General features: G+C 41.4%; 1 protein-coding gene and 1 pseudogene across 10 annotated transcripts in view; one reads left to right on the forward strand and one right to left on the reverse strand.

Annotated features, from left to right (window-relative positions):
* Positions 1-17,989, reverse strand: part of LOC108178104 (nuclear transport factor 2 pseudogene) — a 90,857-nt pseudogene extending 72,868 nt beyond the window's left edge.
* Positions 1-18,904, forward strand: part of TRPM3 (transient receptor potential cation channel subfamily M member 3) — a 1,025,749-nt gene that overhangs the window by 249,157 nt on the left and 757,688 nt on the right. The window lies entirely within an intron of this gene.

Below are 18,904 nucleotides of genomic sequence, written 5' to 3' on the forward strand. Positions count from 1 at the left end.
TTTCATGGGGACTATCTAGTTAGAATATACCTGTGAGAAATTTTGTTAATTTTTCAAGGTCCAATTTGCATTCCGCTTAATATTCTCCCTGTTGTTTGTTAGAGTGTTGTTCACTCCAGTTCTTCCAGTACTTACTGTTAGAAGGCAGGCTTTGCCTACAACATAAAAAAGACTTTTTTTTTAACCTAATTTCCTACCTCCTTAGCTTACTGGCCAATCATGAGCCTTATTTTTTATATAGTTTTATCCTCCGAAGAAAATGCAGTGTCATTTCAAATGAGATTAATCTGCTTGGCTGCTCTGTTCTGGTTCTGAGATTTGGTTCACTAACTTGAAGGAGAAATATGTTCTTTTTTTTCTTAAAGCACACATACTGGTTGTGTCCCCACATATCCCTGAAAACATTTCAGTGGTGATAGAAGATAGCAGATAAAAATATTCATAATCTCTGATCACAGTCAGGTATGCAATACTAACCTTTTCTTCATGTGGAATGGCTTGATCTGACATTCTTGTCTGCTGCTTACTGACATTTTTCTCTTTTTACTAGAGAACAGGAATACTGGTGCTTTATACGATCTTGCATATAATGCACCGACCCTCCAAATACGAATCTACTAAATGCCATGTATCTTTACTATTCATAGTAATTTTTAATAGTTGAAAGGCATTTACATTGGAGAGTTCAGAACTCATATCTTGTTCCTCTCCACCTTTGCCTGTCCCTTTGTATACTCTACTCTTTCACTGTGAATTTATTTTTCCCATTCAAAGTACAGTGCAAATATCACTTTCTCTGGGAAGCCTTCTCCGATCCCTTTAAGCTCCTATTCCCACAAGCCCATACCAGTCCTCTGTAGAACATTGAGTCCTGAGTACTATCATGCTTAATCCTGTCATTCAACTCGATGCCTGAGATGCCTATTAATTATTAATCAGTACCCTAGATCATTGTAAATAATCACTATAATCTATTTTGAAGTTTTTCAGCAAATTTGCTCCATTGTCTTTTTTTTCCAACAGAATCCTATAACACTCCTTGCTTCCAAGAATAGGAAAAACTTCAGGGTGATCTCAAGAGATTCTAAATGGATTCGAGTAAAAAAGTAATCCCTATCTTTTCTTCTATATCCTAGGATTTGTGGAAGCAGGAACTGAAAAGACCTGTGATGACTGTTCTCATCATTTGTCACCCACTGGGAATATTAGCAGAAATGATACCCACATTGTCTATCTTCTGTCATGTCCTTTGACATCATATGACATTATATGTCAGTGAACAAATGATCATTCTTGTCTCTGGACATTTAAAAAACAGTGAGTTTGGCATTTAATGCGAGAGGGGCTGCAGACTTTCAAGTCTTGTGGGAGAAGGGATCATGAGCTGAATCTAAGTTAGGAGCTGCACTGCCCTTTGCAAATCTTCTACTCCCTGTGGACAGTGACAGGAAGGAGCTGAAATCTCTCGTAATTAAGGAACTAGCATCCATTTCTTTATCCATGTATTTGTTTATTCGTGACAGCCACTTACTGAGCATTCCTGATGGGTGGCCATATACTGGGGCTGAGAACTACAATAATGAGTGGAACAGAAAGAGATCACCCCCTTATGGTGCTTCTAGTCCAGAATAATTGATTTACAGTGTTTTTTTGCAAGTGCTATAAAGTAGTATCCTGGAATGTTCTAAGGACATAATGTTGGAGGTGGGTGTTAAGTTAGTCAGGACTCTGAGATGGCCTTTCTAAGGAGATGGCATTTCATTTAGCCTGAGTGTTGTAGGAAAAGGCAACCAGGCCAAGACGTCAGGGCATGAGGAAGGCAAGGAGTGAGGGTGAAGGGAGAGGGGTCACTATAGGTGCATAGACAGCTTCTGTGACTCTATGAATTCGCCACTGACGGATGACAGTTTTTTTTCTTCTTTTTAAGTTTCATTCATGTATAATTTAACTGAACCTTTGTCTTATGATACAACTCTTTTGCTGTTGGAGAAGGGTATGGCAGGTAAAGGATTAAAACTGTGTTCATAAATAGAAACACAAAATTCTATGCTAAGTGAAATAAGCCACTCACAGGACAAACCCTACATATTGAAATGCACATGAGGCTTATAAAATATCAAATTCATGGCATCAAAGAGTGGAATGGTCATTACTAGGGACGGGAGAGCAGACTCTTGAGGAATTATTAATCAGTGAGCAAAAAGTTTCAGTTAGATGCAATGAATAAGCTCTAAAAATTATTGTACAACACTGTGTTAAGAGTCAACAAGAGTGTTATACACATGTGTCAAGAGGGTGGATCACATGCTTACCACAATAAATTAAAAGTAAGATAAGACATAAAAAGACTGACATTATTTTGTTTATACTTTTATGCTCATTTTATGACATTCAAAGGATATAAGAAATGGAAAGGAAACCAAGAATAAAAGAAGGGAGGAGGATTCTTAGAAGGGGTCCCTGGAGGGACAAAGGTATAGAAAGAATACAGAATAAAATTTAAGCAGACTGTCACACTCTATAACTATTTAAATAAAATTGTTCTTTCTTGCTAGTGCATCAAAATTCAGACTGCTCTCTTAAAAAAAAGTATTTACTTACTGATTTCATATGGAGAGTGACACAGAGAGGGGCAATATCTTTCATCCGTTGGTTCACCCCTGACATAGCCACAACAGCAGGAGCTAGGCCAGGCCAACTCCTCCTTTGACTTCCACGTAGGTAGGAGAGATTCAAGTACTTGGGTCATCATCTACTGCTTTCTCATACACATTAGTAGGGAAATAGATAGAAAGTGGAGCATCCAGGATTTGAACTTGTGCTCTGATATCGAATGCCAGCATTGCAGATGGTGATTTAATGCACTGTGCCATGATGCTGGCCCGCACACTACTATTCTTCATCACTCCCTCGTGATATAAACTTTATCAGGTCAATCCGTGTACATAGTCCTCAGTTTTTCTTTACCTTGTTATCCTCAAATAAATCAGTCTCCATATTTCAGGGACTGGAATCATATAATGATGAGGGCTATGTAAAATGAAAGCAAGATTCCTGATAAACTTCAGTTCACAGATCCAGTGCAGTGGAATGCAAAGTGTCAAGCTAGAATATGTAAATAGCCAGGAAATATCTTTGGATTCTGGTTTCAGCAGGTGGAGATCCCTTGAGAGGTCTAAGAGGCTTTAGCTGCTCCTGGTGTTGGAGGTGGTGTTGGGCACCAATTCCCTTTCTCTAGGCAGAGTGTGTGGCATGTATGGTAAAATAGGTTGTCCATCTTCAACAGGAAGTCAGCGTGTGACATCAGTTCATAACAGTTGTGACAGTTTCGGGTTTCAGTTGCATGAGTCACTTGAATTTTAAAAACATGAGATGAAGAGAGGTGAGAAAGGAAGAGAGACAGGCAGAGAGGAGAGAGGGAGACAGTAGTTACTAGTTAGGTGAGGAGTTGGTATGAGGAAAGAACAGTATTGAATATGAGGAGAATGTGCACACTAGATTCTGTTGTTAATTTTAAGTGTATTTGCATATGATGCTGTTGTCAGGAGCACTAGTGTACACACTACTATTAAAAAAAATTAGCGGCTGGCACTGTGGCTCACTAGGCTAATCCTCCGTCTGTGGTGCTGGTACCCCGGGTTCTAGTCCGGTTGGGGTGCCGGTTCTGTCCCGGTTGCTCCTCTTCCAGTCCAGCTCTCTGCTGTGGCCCGTAAGTGCAGTGGAGGATGGCCCAGGTGCTTGGGCCCTGCACCCGCATGGGAGACCAGAGGGAAGCGCCTGGCTCCTGGCTTCGGATCGGTGCAGCGTGCTGGCCATAGTGGCCATTTGGGGGGTGAACCAACGGAAAGGAAGACCTTTCTCTCTGTCTCTCTCTCTCATTGTCTAACTCTGCCTGTCAAAATAAATAAATAAATAAAAAAGCACTGAATTCATCTTGTGGTAAAGAGAACAGTTGTTATTATTATTAATTATTACTCTCATTACAGGCCTGTATGCAGAAAAAGGCAAATCATATTGAGGCCCAAGTCAATCTTCTCATTCAGAAAAGCGATTGGGAATTGATGGAATTAGGATAATTGGGGCCACACTGGGCAAAACAAAGTAACAGAACATAACAGGGGAAGAGCAAGGGATGGGGAAAGTCCTTTGAGCATGTGCTTTTAACAAAGCACGTGTTCACATACTTTGTGTTTCCTTGATGGCTGCTGAGAGGAGTGTCATTGCACAGTGTAATGCATCGTAAGGGATTGTATGCATCAATCTGAGTTGACCTGAGCAGGTTCTAGCTACCATGTTGGCTGCAGCTAATTCCGTGTGGTTTTTTCTGGGACCTTAAAAAGACAGCTCAGCAGACTTTTTAACAGAGAGAACTCTTAAGGCACAGCAGGTTACTATGTAACAGGTATGCAAATGACTGTTATGAAGTGTTAGTACATTAGGCAGCCATGGAAGCTTACTGTTAAGCAAGGAAAGAGGAATCCTTTATTGTACATGGTTTCAATGCTCAATATTTGTAATAGATGTGAGTTTCCTCTGAGCTCCATGTCAGTGAGGAGTCAAAGCAACTAAAAGAGGATTGAGAAACTTCTGAGAATATTTGTTCATACTTCATTGATGAGGCAATGAGGCATTAGAAATAAAGTTATTGATAATGGAATCAGCAGTGTCTTGAACTCTCGTTAGCTGAATAAATGTAATCAGATGAGACTGCAAAGCAGTAGTGATTGAGCACAAAGTCACTGACAATCCCAAAGTGTCACCATTTTCACAGAAGCTGCTTTAATCATCAGTCTCACCACTTTATAATTTCACCTCTTATGCAAATAATTTCCTCTTCTAAGGGGTATGAGCGGTAACAAGTTTAATAAATCACTTAAGGAATTTATATTACTATCAGAAATGTAACTTATATTCAGATCATCTGTCTACTGCAGAACATTTAAGATGTTATCCTCAAAGGAAATGCAAACTCATAAATAATTTTGACATTTTAAAAATGTATATTTTGTATGTAATATGTGAGAGAAGCTTTAATAATCTATATGTTGTTTTCTTTCCATCATGAAAGTGTAATTCATTTTTCCCTTAGTTCTCATAAAAATATTAAAGATCTCACACTTAGATTTAAGAGAACTGAGTGGGTGTTTCATATCTGTAAAAACATCTTTCTTTGCTATCATCCCAATTAAGTATATTTCTTTGTAAAAACACTTTGTAGTGAGATTTAAACTCTTCTCTAGTAATAATGAGAAATGATACACCCACATGCAACCAACACACTTCTAAGAATTTTCAAAAATATGAAAATTAGCAAATTTTCCTGTCGCTCCCCCTCTTCATGGAGGAACGACACAGGACCCTGCGCTGTTCTTTTGTCTGCTCGGCCCTCCCCGGGTTTGCTGCTGGTTCTTCCCGGGTTGGCTACCATCCCTTCCACCTCCGTGGAAGGGCAGTTCCCCCTAGCCACTTTCCCCACTTCCGCGGGGGAGCGGCACACCGCCGGCCGGCTCTCTCGGGGGCTGCACAGGTGTTCCTTCAGATAGATGTTCCTCTTAGATGTTCCTCGTGCATGTTGTCTCTCTCCTCCTTTATAGTCCTCTTCCGCCAATCCCAACTCAGCGGCCCACACGCCGAGTACGCTGCTCTCCTCCAATCAGGAGCAGGTCCTACAGTTTATTGGTTGAACTGGAGGCAGCTGCGTAGAAGCTGTTTCTCCCTTCTCAGCACCATATTGTGGGAAAGCAGATGCATAGAATAAGTCTTAATTCCAGTAACTTAGTCTAGTCCGAGTTGCTCCCCACAGATCCCCCTTTCTTTTTATTTTTGGCGTTGATACGCGCCTGTCTTCAGTGCCCCGCGGCACACACTCTGCTCTGCTTGCTAGAGTTGCTCACAGGTGCTTACAAGCCCTACCAATCAGGCAAACCGAATCTGGGTCCTCTCTTCGCCATGTTGTGAGGAGGTTTTTAGGCGCTGATGCATGCCTGTTTTCGGTGCCCTGCAGCGCATGCTCTGCTCTGCTAGAACTGCCTGCAGGTGCTTACAAGCTCTATCAGGCAAACCGAATCGAAGCCCTCTCATTGCCGTCTTGTGGGGAGACTTATTGGTGTTGATAACGTGGCTGTCTTCGGTGACCTGCAGCCGCCCACTGGTGCTTATCGTCTTACTAATCAGGCAGACCGAATCCAAGCTTTCTCATTGCCATGTTGTGGGGAGGTCTTTCTCTATTTCTCTATCTCCGGGCATTCCTATTTCTCCTATTTTACTTCTATCTGCCAGCATTCCTATTTCCCTCATTTTACTTCTATTTCTCTTATCCCTGCGGCTTCCCGGCGCCCGCCCCGAGGCTGCTTTCTTGGCACCTCGCCCCGCGGCAGCTTCACGGCTCTGCGCGGCTTCCCGGCGCCTTGCCCCGCCGGCGCCCGCCCCGAGGCTGCTTCTTGGCACCTCGCCGCCCCGCGGCGGCTTCCCAGCTTTGGACCGCTTCAGCCCATGCTTCTCTCATCTGCGCGGCTTCCCGGCGCCTGCCCTGCGGCGGGCTCCCGGCTCTGCGCGGCTGGGCTTCGCGCGCACACTCCGCGGTCTCCGTGCCCCTTCGCATCTGCACCACGGCCTCGCGCCAGCCCCGGGTTCCCTATCTATTAGTGCCCCGCACGCTCTCTCTGCGTGCGGCAGCCTCTGCGAGTCACACAGCCCCAGCTCACGTTTCCGCCATCGGCCTTCAGTCCAAGTTTCCCGGACTAACCTGGCGAATTCCAACCTGGCGGCCCACGTCTCTGCCTCTGGTTCCAGATTTTCGCCTTTTGCTCCCCGGGCTGACTTGACGAATTCCAAGCTGGCTTACGTCTCCGCCTCAGCCTGCACTCGCGGCTTTATCCTCCCTAACATTTTTCTCTGCCCGGTATGTTTCCCTAAGTTTTCTTCCAACAATATTCCTCCCTCATTTCTCCCGGCTTCTCCCCACAGTCCGCATCCGAGTCCAAGCCTCCTCCAGGTTTCACCTTCGCTTTCAATCTGCAGTCCGTATCTGAGTCTAAGTTTCTTCTTGCTTTCACTTTAAATCCTAACTTCTTTCCCACAGTCCGTATCCGAGTCTGTGCGTAGGCTTTCGATAGCTTCTTCCGGCACCTTTTCTGTCCGGCTTTTCCCTAGGCTCTTTGCTAGTCTCTCTCTCCGGTATTTTCCACTTCTTCCTGTTTCTTCCCTCCTAAGTTTCCTACCCGAGTCACGGCACCATTATGTCGCTCCCCCTCTTCGTGGAGGAACGACACTAAACCCTGCCTAGGCTTCATATCCGAGTCACGGCTCCATTATGTCGCTCCCCCTCTTCATGGAGGAACGACACAGGACCCTGCGCTGTTCTTTTGTCTGCTCGGCCCTCCCCGGGTTTGCTGCTGGTTCTTCCCGGGTTGGCTACCATCCCTTCCACCTCCGTGGAAGGGCGGTTCCCCCTAGCCACTTTCCCCACTTCCGTGGGGGAGCGGCACACCGCCGGCTGGCTCTCTCGGGGGCTGCACAGGTGTTCCTTCAGATAGATGTTCCTCTTAGATGTTCCTCGTGCATGTTGTCTCTCTCCTCCTTTATAGTCCTCTTCCGCCAATCCCAACTCGGCTGCCCACACACCGAGTACGCTGCTCTCCTCCAATCAGGAGCAGGTCCTACAGTTTATTGGTTGAACTGGAGGCAACTGTGAAGCTGTTTCTCCCTTCTCAGCACCATATTGTGGGAAAGCAGATGCATAGAGTAAGTCTTAATTCCAGTAACTTAGTCTAGTCCGAGTTGCTCCCCACATTTTCCAAATATATTTAATGAGGACAGCAGATGCCCAAGCACTTGAGCCATCTTCTGCTGTTTTCCCAGGTGCATTTGTAAGGAGCTGGATCAGAAGTGGAGGAGCCAGGGCTCGAACCAACGCACATATGGGATGATGCCAGCATCACAGGCAGCGGCTTATTCACTGTGCCACAAAACCAGCCCCCAAAATACTTGTATGCTATGGGAAGGGAGGAAGAAATAGAGATTAAGGGAAGGCAGAGTGGTGCCATGGGTCAGATCCTTGTGCAGCTTTGAATGGTTCTTGTCTAAATTCCTACTTGGAATGTTTCAGGGTGATCCTGGTCAAGTTACCTAAACTTTCCTAGCCTTGATTTCCTTACCTGCAAAATGAATGATGTTTCCTACTATACAGGAGTTTTGTAGATCAAATAAAAGCTCTTAGAAATAAAGCTCATGAAGTCCTATGTTTTACTTTCTTTTAAGAGGACCATATTTCTTTGCTGATTTGGGAAATTTATTTGGGTCACTTAATTCAGTTAAATTTTTTTAAGATAGAGAAGGGGCAGAGGGAGGAAGAGAGGGAGGGAGGGGAAGATAAAGGAGAGAGGGAGGAAGAGAGCAAGAGAGAGAGATTGATCTTCTACCTGCTGGTTCACTTTCCAAGTGGCCGTAATCAGTTGGGGCTGGGCCAGGCTGAAGCCAGGAGCCAAGAGCTTCCTCCAGGTCTCCCACAGGGGTGGTGGGCCCAAACACTTGGGGCATCTTCCACTGCTTTCCCAATGGGTGAACCAACAGGAAAAAAAAAAAAAGGAAGACCTTTCTCTCTGTCTTTCTCTCTCACTGTCCACTCTGCCTGTCAAAAAAAAAAAAAATCTGTTTATCCTGCCATGGCATTGCTGCACACTGGATTAAACTGCTACTTGTGATGCCAGCATTGCACAATGGAGCACCAGTTCAAGTCCTGACTGCTCCATTTCTGATCCACCTTCCCACTAGAGCACCTGGGAAGACAGCAGAAGATGGTCGAAATCCTTAGGCCCCTGCACCTACTCCGTGGCTCAGCCTTGATTGTTTTGGCTATATAACTTATTTTAAAGGCAGAGCAAGAGACAGGGTTTTTTTTTTTTTTTTTTCTCTTTGCTAGTGCACTCCCCAAATGGCCACAATCGCCAGATCTGGGCCTGGCTCAAGCCAGAAGCTGGGAACTCAATCCAGCTTTCCCACATGGGTGGCAGGGAACCAACCATTGTTGCCTCCTAGGGTGCATATTAGTAGGAAACTGGGTTAGAAAGTAGAGCCAGGACTCAAACCCAGGTACTTTGAAATTGGATGTATGTATCCAAGCACTGTTTCTATCACTGTGCCAAATGTGCTCCCATATATATAATGTTTTGGTTATCCTTATTACTATGTAATATGGATATGGGTATGTATAATATGTAATAAGGATAATTCTCATCTACCAGCCATTCAGCCCATGGCACAAACATTTTCATTGCATCAGCTCTGAAGACACTACTTTTCTCCCAACTTGCTCCTCTTTCTCTATTCTGGGTTCTTAAACAATGACCCAACCATCCAGTAAGGTACCCTATTTGACAACCTGGAATTCATCTTCTTCTCCCTCTTTCTTACACTGTCCTCACCTCCCATGACTTGCTTGTTATAGTCTCTCTAGTGTTCCTTCAACATCCTTTATCTAAGAGCCCATCTCTTTCATTTTTCTATAAGTTTAAGACATCTTCTTCATCTGTACAACCCTTCTGGTCCATCTGCCAGATTAGTTTAGAAGGATGACTTCAAAACAACTCTTCTAACCTACAAATCTAATTACAATAATTGCATTTTCCCGAATGTCTTACAAACACTCATTTTGCACAGTGTAAAAGATGGCACATTTGGGAAATGCTGGGTTAAGCTATGTTTAACAAGATTCTTTTTTATAAAAATTCTCAAAAGTTTTAGAATTTTTACATAACAAATTCCAAGAGGTTGTTGTAATACATAATTTTTCCTACATTTTACTGACCGATTATTATTTTATTAGAAAAGCACAAAGAGGATTGGTGTTCTGTGCAACACACATTGTTAAATACCATTTTATATGCTTCTCCTTACCATTAAAAATCACATTGACTCTCGACATAAAGCACAGGTTCCTCCATCCACCCTGGCTAGCTTCATACTATCATCCTAGCCACATGCACTGCATCTGCTCTTGCACACACGCATTGTTTAGCACTGTCAAACTATCTAGATTCCATGTCAGGCTGATAGCCATATCTTGCATGCACTGCTGTCTATCTGAAATACTGTAACTTTTCTACTTGATGAACTCCTCTTCATCCTTCAATACAGTTCCTCCTTCATAAAATTCCCCTAACTCACCCAAGGAAACCATCTCTCTCCTCCATCCCTTCTGATATTTATTTCTGTGATTCTCATCACATTGTATTAAAGCCATGGCTCATTTGGTTAATCCTCCGCCTGCGGTGCCGGCATCCCATATGGGCACCAGGTTCTAGTCCCGGTTGCTTCTCTTCCAGTCCAGCTCTCTGCTGTGGCCCAGGAGGGCAATGGAGGATGGCCCAAGTGCTTGGGCCCCTGCACCTGCATGGGAAACCAGGAGGAAGCACCTGGTTCCTGGCTTCGGATCGGTGTAGCACCGGCCGTAATGGCCATTTGGGTAGTGAATCAACAGAAGGACAACCTTTCTGTCTGTCTGTCTGTCTGTCTGTCTCTCTCTCTCTCTCACTGTCTATAACTCTACCTGTCAAATAAAAAAAATACACACAAAAAATAAAGCCATTTGTATACAGCCTCTCTTCTGTAGCAGACTAGGGAAGGGGTCCATGATGGTCTTTGTTCTTCAGTCCCATGTGCACAGCACCTGCCACATGTTGGTGTTCAGTAAGAGGAAGAGTGCTCCTGTAGTGACAAGCGGACTCTTTACTCTTAAAGCAGCTGCAGTGTAAGGCAGTTAGGAGTGTAATTAAATCATAGAGGCAAGACTGTGTCTACCAATTAATACGTAGTGCCTTCACCTGTGAAACTGTTATCAGAAGAAGCATCATTTGAATTCCAATTCTATTGCCTGCAATTAAAGTTGTTGTCCTCATGGGGATTTGTAACTTTGAAGGTTACTTCCTACTTTCTTTTTCTGCTTTTGTGGTTACCATACCTCTGAAAAAGTGAAAAGAGGCAGAATGGCCTTCAGAGAGACTGGAATCCTTATTGAATATGTCACATCTCAGATTTTGGAACGAGATCAAAGGAAAAGCAATAAATACATGTTTTCTTTTGATTTAACCACTTACTCTTGGTTGGCTGTAGATCATTCATATCTGAAAACAGGATAATTGTGGCGACATCTGTCTATAAGAAGCAAGCAGTGGAGCTGGCTTTGTTCTAGGAGAAAGCAGAGTCAGATAATGAATTTACTGTGAATAATAACCTTAAAGAGCTTTTATATAATTAAACTAGGCATGTAGAATTCATCATTTTATATACAAGGCAATGCATTCTGGCAGGGGATAAAAGACTTGCCCAAGGTCACAAGAACCAGAAATTTACAGATTGCAAAGATGTGTTTTTCTCATGGTTCAAAATATACAAGAAATAAATGAGAATAGACTTTAAGATTAGCAACAAAAATATATCCTCTTCTTTTTACCTTTTGTGTATAGCACATGTCTTTTACACTAACTGCTTCATTTTAATAGATTGTGTTACAGAGGTGCGTTGGAGAAGACAGGAATGATTTAGAAGAGGTGACTGGTGTTTGCAAGTAAGGGCAGATTATTCAAATGCTTTGTCTGCCAGTGGGTGTTATCGTGAAGCAGTAGTGTAAAAAATGTGTATATGCGGAGCACAAAAATGTAATGTATATGAGTGAAACTGATGTTTTGAAGTTTTATTATTGTTTATAGCCCTTTAGAGATGTTTTTTTTTCTACTTACTACTTGTTGAATTCTTTACTTGGAGGGTTAAGCTTGTGATTATAAAGTAGACTGCAAATATGTCATTGTAAAAATTTAAGAAAAACAAAAGAAAGGAGGAGGGAGGGTGAGAGGAAAGATAAGATAGGGAGTATAATTATGCTCTTACATAGGTATATATGAAATATGAAATAGGTATATATGAAATACATGAAATATGTTCAATTTATATAAATTTTTAAAAAGAAAGTTTTTGAAGAGAGGATTAAAAACATTCTTCATTCATTTTCATTTATTTCTGTTTCCTAGTATGGGAGACTCCAAATTCTTGATTAGTCATTCAGCATCTTTTTACATGAACATTAAAGAAACAGTAGAACAACAACATTACTATTTCTGGAAGTGAAAGAGTGTAGCCATGAGACAATGGGGACACAGAAATGAAGATAGATGGGCACAGTATGATGTTCTATTTATGCTTGCTTAGAGCAATCAGGGAAATGCAAATCAGAAACACAATGAGGTTTCACCTCACCCCAGTTAGAATGGCTCACATCCAGAAATCTACCAACAACAGATGCTGGCAAGGATGTGGGGAAAAAGGGACACTAACCCACTGTTGATGGGAATGCAAACTGGTAAAGCCACTATGGAAGTCAGTCTGGAGATTCCTCAGAAACCTGAATATAACCCTACCATACAACCCAGCCATCCCACTCCTTGGAATTTACCCAAAGGAAACTAAATTGGCAAACAAGCTGTCAACACATTAATGTTTATTGCAGTTCAATTCACAATAGCTAAGACCTGGAATCAACCTAAATGCCCATCAACAGTAGACTGGATAAAGAAATTATGGGACATGTACTCTATCGAATACTATACAGCAATAAAAAACAATCAAATCCAGTCATTTACAACAAGATGGAGGAATCTGGAACACATCATGCTGAGTGAAATAAGCCAGTCTCAAAGGGACAAATATCATATGTTCTCCCTGATCAGTGATAACTAACTGAGCACCAAAAAGGAAACCCGTTGAAGTGAAATGGACACTATGAGAAACAATGACTTGACCAGCCTTTGTCCTGACTGTTGAAAAACAACTTAATACTTTATCCCTTTTAGTATTTTTTTTCTTTTTTTGGTTTTTTGTTTGTTTGTTTGTTTGTTTTGACAGGCAGAGGGACAGTGAGAGAGAGAGACAGAGAGAAAGGTCTTCCTTTTGCCATTGGTTCACCCTCCAATGGCCGCCGCGGCCGGCGTGCTGCGGCCGGCGCACTGCGCTGATCTGATGGCAGGAGCCAGGTGCTTCTCCTGGTCTCCCATGGGGTGCAGGGCCCAAGCACTTGGGCCATCCTCCACTGCACTCCCTGGCCACAGCAGAGAGCTGGCCTGGAAGAGGGGCAACCGGGACAGAATCTGGCGCCCCAACCGGGACTAGAACCCTGTGTGCCGTCGCTGCTAGGTGGAGGATTAGCCTAATGAGCTGCGGCGCTGGCCAGTATTTTTTTTTTTTGTTCTACTTAATACTATTGGTTGAACTCTGTAATTAACAGACAGTTATTCTTAGGTGTTGAAATTTAACTGAAAAGTGATCCCTGTTAAATATAAGAGTGGGAATAAGAGAAGGAGGAGATGTACAATTTGGGACATGCTCAAGTTGACTTGCCCCAAATGGTAGAGTTAGAAACATGCCAGGGGATTCCAATTCAATCCCATTAAGGTGGCGTGTACCAATGCCATCTCATCAGTCCAAGTGATCAATTTCTGTTCACAATTGATCATACTGATAGGACTAAGAGTCAAAGGAATCACACAAACAAGACTAGTGTCTGCAAATACTAACTGATAGAATAAAAAAGGGAGAGAACGATCCAACATGGGAAGCGGGATACACAGCAGACTCATAGAATGGCAGATGTCCTAAACAGCACTCTGGCTTCAGAGTCAGCCCTTAAGGCATTTGGATATGGCTGAAGAGCCCATGAGAGTATTTTAGGTATGGAAAGCCAAGACACTCTGGCAAAAAAAAACAAACATCTATATGAAAGATCTCTGCGAGTGAGATCCCAGTGGAAAGAACGGGTCATCAAAGAAGGAGGTACCTTTCTCTGAAGGCAGGAGTGAACTTCCACTTTGACTATGACCTTGTCTAAATAAGATCAGAGGCGGTGAACTCAAAAGGCCTCCATAGCCTTGGCAACTCATGACAAGAGCCTAGGGTGATTACTGAGGCCATAAACAAGAGTGTCAATTTGTTAAGTCAACAACAGGAGTCACTGTGCACTTACTCCTCATGTAGGGTCTCTGTCCTTAATGTGTTATACATTGTGATTTAATGCTATAACTAGTACTCAAACAGTATTTTATACTTTGTGTTTCTGTGTGGGTGCAAACTGTTGAAATCTTTACTTAATATGTGCTAAATTGATCTTCTGTATATAAAGATAATTGAAAATCAATCTTGATGTGAATAGAAAGGGAGAGGGATCGGGAGAGGGGAGGGTTGCAGGTGGGAGGGAAGTTATGGGGGTAAAAGTCATTGTAATCCCTAAGCTGTACTTTGGAAATTTATATTCATTAAATGAAAGTTTAAAAAATAATTGAAAAAAAGTAAAAAAAAACATTTTGATAATTAGACAAAATGGTTTTTAAAATTTTATTTTAAATGGACAAATAAAGATTGCATACTTTTATACAATATATTTTGAAATAGGTATTCAAATATATTAGCCATTGTGTCATTAAAATTGGCTAAATCAAGGCAATTAATATTTTTCATTACCTTAATGCTTTCAATTTTTATGATGAAAATACTTAGAAATTCTCTTATCAGTTTTAAAGTATATATTATCCTGGTGTTAACTGTAGTCACCATACTGTGCTGTGGAACTCCTGAGCTTAGTCTTCTTGTCTCAGCATATGTGAATATGCTTTGACCAACATCTTTCCAGTCCTCTCTGTCCCAGCCTCTGAACTCACTGTTTCTATGCGTTCAATGTTTATAGATTCCATACATAAGTATGATTTTCTTTCTGTGTCTGGCTTATTTCACTTACCACAGTATCCTCCAGTTTCATCCATGTTGTCACAAGGGGCATAATTCCCTTCATCTTCAGAATAGTATTTTAGATGTGTTTATATCACATTTTCTTTATCCACTCACCCACTGGTCAATACTTAGGTGGATTCTACATCTTGGGATTGTGAATAACGTGGCAGTGAACATGGAAATATCTCTTTTACATACTGACTTTCTTTCCTTTGGATATATGCACAATGATGTGATTTGAGGGTTCTATTTTTTAAAATTTTTTATGACACTCCATACTATTTTCTATAAAGGCTGTACCAAAGCAATTTCTAGCAGGAAACATTTGGTATGTATGAAGAGGCATCACATTTTAGTATGTGTGAAGAGACATTGAAATTGTAACCTAAGACCAATTATACCAACATTGGTACTATTCACATTTTTGGCCATGTAAGGTTGTGCTATAAGTGCCTGTCTTGTGCATTGTATACTGGTTACAAGCGGCTGTGTGTGGGTTGTATATTGGTTACAAGTGGCTGTGTATGAGTGGTGTACTGGTTACAAGTGGCTGTGTGTGAGTGGTGTACTGGTTACAAGTGGCTGTGTGGGTATGGTGTACTGATTACAAGTGGCTGTGTGTGGGTTGTGTACTGGTTACAAGTGACTGTGTGAAGGTTGTATACTGGTTACTACTGGCTGTGTGTAGGTTGTTTACTGGTTATAACTGGCTTTGTGTGGGTGGTGTACATGTTATAAGTGGCTATGTGTGGGTTGTATACTGGTTACTACTGGCTGTGTGTGGGTTGTGTACTGGTTACAAGTGGCTGTGTGTGGTTTGTATGCTGCGTAACAGCATTTCTTGCCTCTACCAAGTAGTTGACAGTGGTACACACACGCATGCTCACTCATGAAGACCAAAAATACCTCCAGATAAGCCAGGACTGAAAAATTCTTGCTGGCTGAGAATTACTGACTTAAAGCATGTTGGGTGATTGCTTGACTACTATAAAGCAAAAGTTGGCTTTGAGTCAGCAAAACTCTCCAAATAGTGAGAAAAATTACTTTTCCTTTATCAGTTCAAACATGTTCAACATCTTATTATGAATCTGATCTGAAGGATACAAATACAAATAAGAAAGTGCTCTCATGGACTTATATTTTAATAAGGAAGGCAGACACATGAAATAAGCCATCACTCTGGAGGATTCAAGTGTAGTTGTGTAAGGTTGAGTCCATAGTACTGTGGCAGCCCAAATGATGTAGAATCAAATTTGGAATGAGGAACACAGGGAAACCCTATAAGAATCTCTGAATTATTTTCAGGCCTCTTTTTTCTGGATTAAATCTACTCTCTGGGAGATGTGGTTTCTGCTAGCCCTATGGATACAGAGAATTCATTAATTTTACTTACTGAAACCTGCTCCCAATAAAAATGTAATAATTTTATGCAGAAAGAAGTTGGTCAAAGGTGATGACTTTCACAGAACTAATCAGATTTGATATGGGGACTGATAGGAGCAACAGTGGTTGATAGTACAAATTATCATAATTTTCAGAAATGTGAAGAAAACAGTGTCAAAGAAACAGTGTTATAGCTTGGAAGAAAATGGCCAGATTTCAGAATGGCAGAAAAAAGTCCAGGAAAAACCATTTATTTTACAAATGGTCATTAGTTTTCATCTATTGGAAGGCAGAGGATCCGAATGACAAAGTCAAAGTGAGAAAGGAAGTGGGGGTGTGGGGGTGGGTAGAGATCAGTCTTCCATCCACCTGTTCATTTCCCAAATGCCAGAAATGGCCAGGGGTGGGCTAGGTCAAAGCCAGGAGACTGGAACTCCAACCAAGTGTCCCACATAGGTGGCAGGAACCCAAGTACTTGACCCATCATCTGCTACCTCCCAAGAAGCTGTATGTAAAGCAGAGGAGCTAGGAACAGACACTCCTATAGGGGATGTGAGTGTCCCAAACAGTGGCTTAACCTGCTGCCCCACAAGGTCCTCCCGCAAAAACCTTTCAGTTTCCTGATATTTGGTGTCTACCTTACGTGAAAAAACAGAACAGAGACTAGGAGGAAGCTTGTGTCCTACCACAGTTGGGTGTGATTGGGAAAAATAGAACAGGAAATAAATTCAAAATAAATTAGCTTGAATCTACATTTTCCTTTGAAGAAACAAGTATTCTAATTTTAAAAATTGTGATTCTATTGTTCAACAGGTTGATAGGAAACATCAATTTTTTATTTAGTTAATTATTTAATGAGAGGATCTTCAAAAAGTTAATGAAAAATGTGTATTATGGAAAAACTATACATAAAGTTCAAAATTTTTGCACCAAAATTACTTACCTTTTAATTTTATTTTCCTAGAATTTTTGGAAGCTTATTTTCAAAGCTTCCAAGTATAAAGGACAGCATTGTGGGACTGCAGAAAGTGAGGAAGACACAAGCACTTGCAGTCTTGTCAAGGATGTAAACACAGAAAAGATCGAGGCAGTTCATCAGAGGGTGAGGTTAATGTAGTGGGGCACTGGAGATGAGGAAGTGAAGAATTACAACTAGGAATGAGGTAAAAATGAGCATCAACTGGTCTTCTGTCTGATTTCCTAAGCGCTAGTATTTGCATGTCTACAGGATGAGTTTTCCATGCTTACATCTCATATTGGATTAATTTCCTGCTAATGTGCACCTTGTGAGGCACAAGTGATGGCTTAAGTAGTTGGGTCCCTGCCACCCATGTGGGAGACTCAGATTGAGCTCAACCTCCTGTGTTTGCCTTGGCCCAGCTCTGGCTGTTGCAGACAATTGGGGAGTGAGCTGTAGATGAAATTGTCTTTCGGTCTCTGCTTTTCAAATAATTTTATTTTTAATGAAGTCAACTATTAGAATTAATGAAGCTGGGAAGTAACTTGTGCATGGCTACAGTAGACTTGTCAAGTTCATGCTTCTCTGAGAAAATGAAAAATGGAAACTTTCTCTAAAAATGAAAGAATGCACTCTCTTATCTTCCCATGTGTCATCTAGGCATCTTGTGCCAGTAGTTTACTGATCTTTCAAAGTAATGTAAATCATGTTACCCCTGTGATTGTATTTCTTAAATGACTTCCCATTACTCTGACATTGAAAATCATATTTCTTTTCACCACCTGATGTTGCAGTGATGTTGCGGGGACTTGCACCCTCCTTGATCTCTGACCCCAGGTCATGCCACTCTCCTTGTTTACTGTCCTCAGCTACTCTCATTTCTTCCCATTTGAGGACTTCTGCATATGCACATGTGGCTACATCTCTGTTTCCTCTGGTCCTGGCTCTTGCCTCTCCATATACTGTCTGCTACTCAGGTTTTATATAATTTAGTGTCATTTTCCTAGAAAAGTAAAAGGACATTTTCCTACAAAAAGTTCCTATTCAGATCTTTGTTCAATTTGTCCTTTGTATTTCAAAGCAATCCTCCAGAATAGGATTGTCTGTTTGGTTCTCTAATGCGGCCTTGAACAAGGCATAAAAAGTAGTGTATGTGCGTGTGCTCTTGCTCTCTCTCTCTCTCCCTCCCTCTGAGTCCCTCTCTCTCTCTCCCTCCCTCCCTCCTCCACATATATATAGTATGTATATATATATATATACACACATACATATATATGTATATATTCTAAATGAATAAACAGACACATTTCTTCAAATATTTATCACCTACACTAAGTTGTCAGCTTCTTAGGGACAGAGTCATGGCTGTTTTGCACACCATTGTGTAACCAAGATCTGTATCCTTGTTCATTGAAGGAGGTCAGGAAATATTTTTTGGGAAAAAGATAAAAAGAATTCATCTGATGATTTGTAAGGTCCATTTCAGGTTAACAAAAATGACAGCAATAACAATGAAAAAAGCCTGTTAAATTTTCCAGGAGATATTAGAAGGCTAAGTAAATGTCTGGTAAGCTAACTTTAAAAATCATAGCTTCAGGATTAAATACAATTGTAAATATCAATTTAATTTGAGTTTCTTATGGAAAAATTTCCTAAAATCATTTATTAAACCAGATATAATGTTTAAACATAATTCTTCTTAACTATAAAATTATGATTGACACTCATTCCATTATTATTATTTCTTATAATCTGTCTTTAAGTGGCATTATAAAGTATATCAAGGGCATTTAC

This window comes from Oryctolagus cuniculus, chromosome 1 (assembly GCF_964237555.1).
Source record: "Oryctolagus cuniculus chromosome 1, mOryCun1.1, whole genome shotgun sequence".
NCBI classification, from domain to species: Eukaryota; Metazoa; Chordata; class Mammalia; order Lagomorpha; family Leporidae; genus Oryctolagus; species Oryctolagus cuniculus.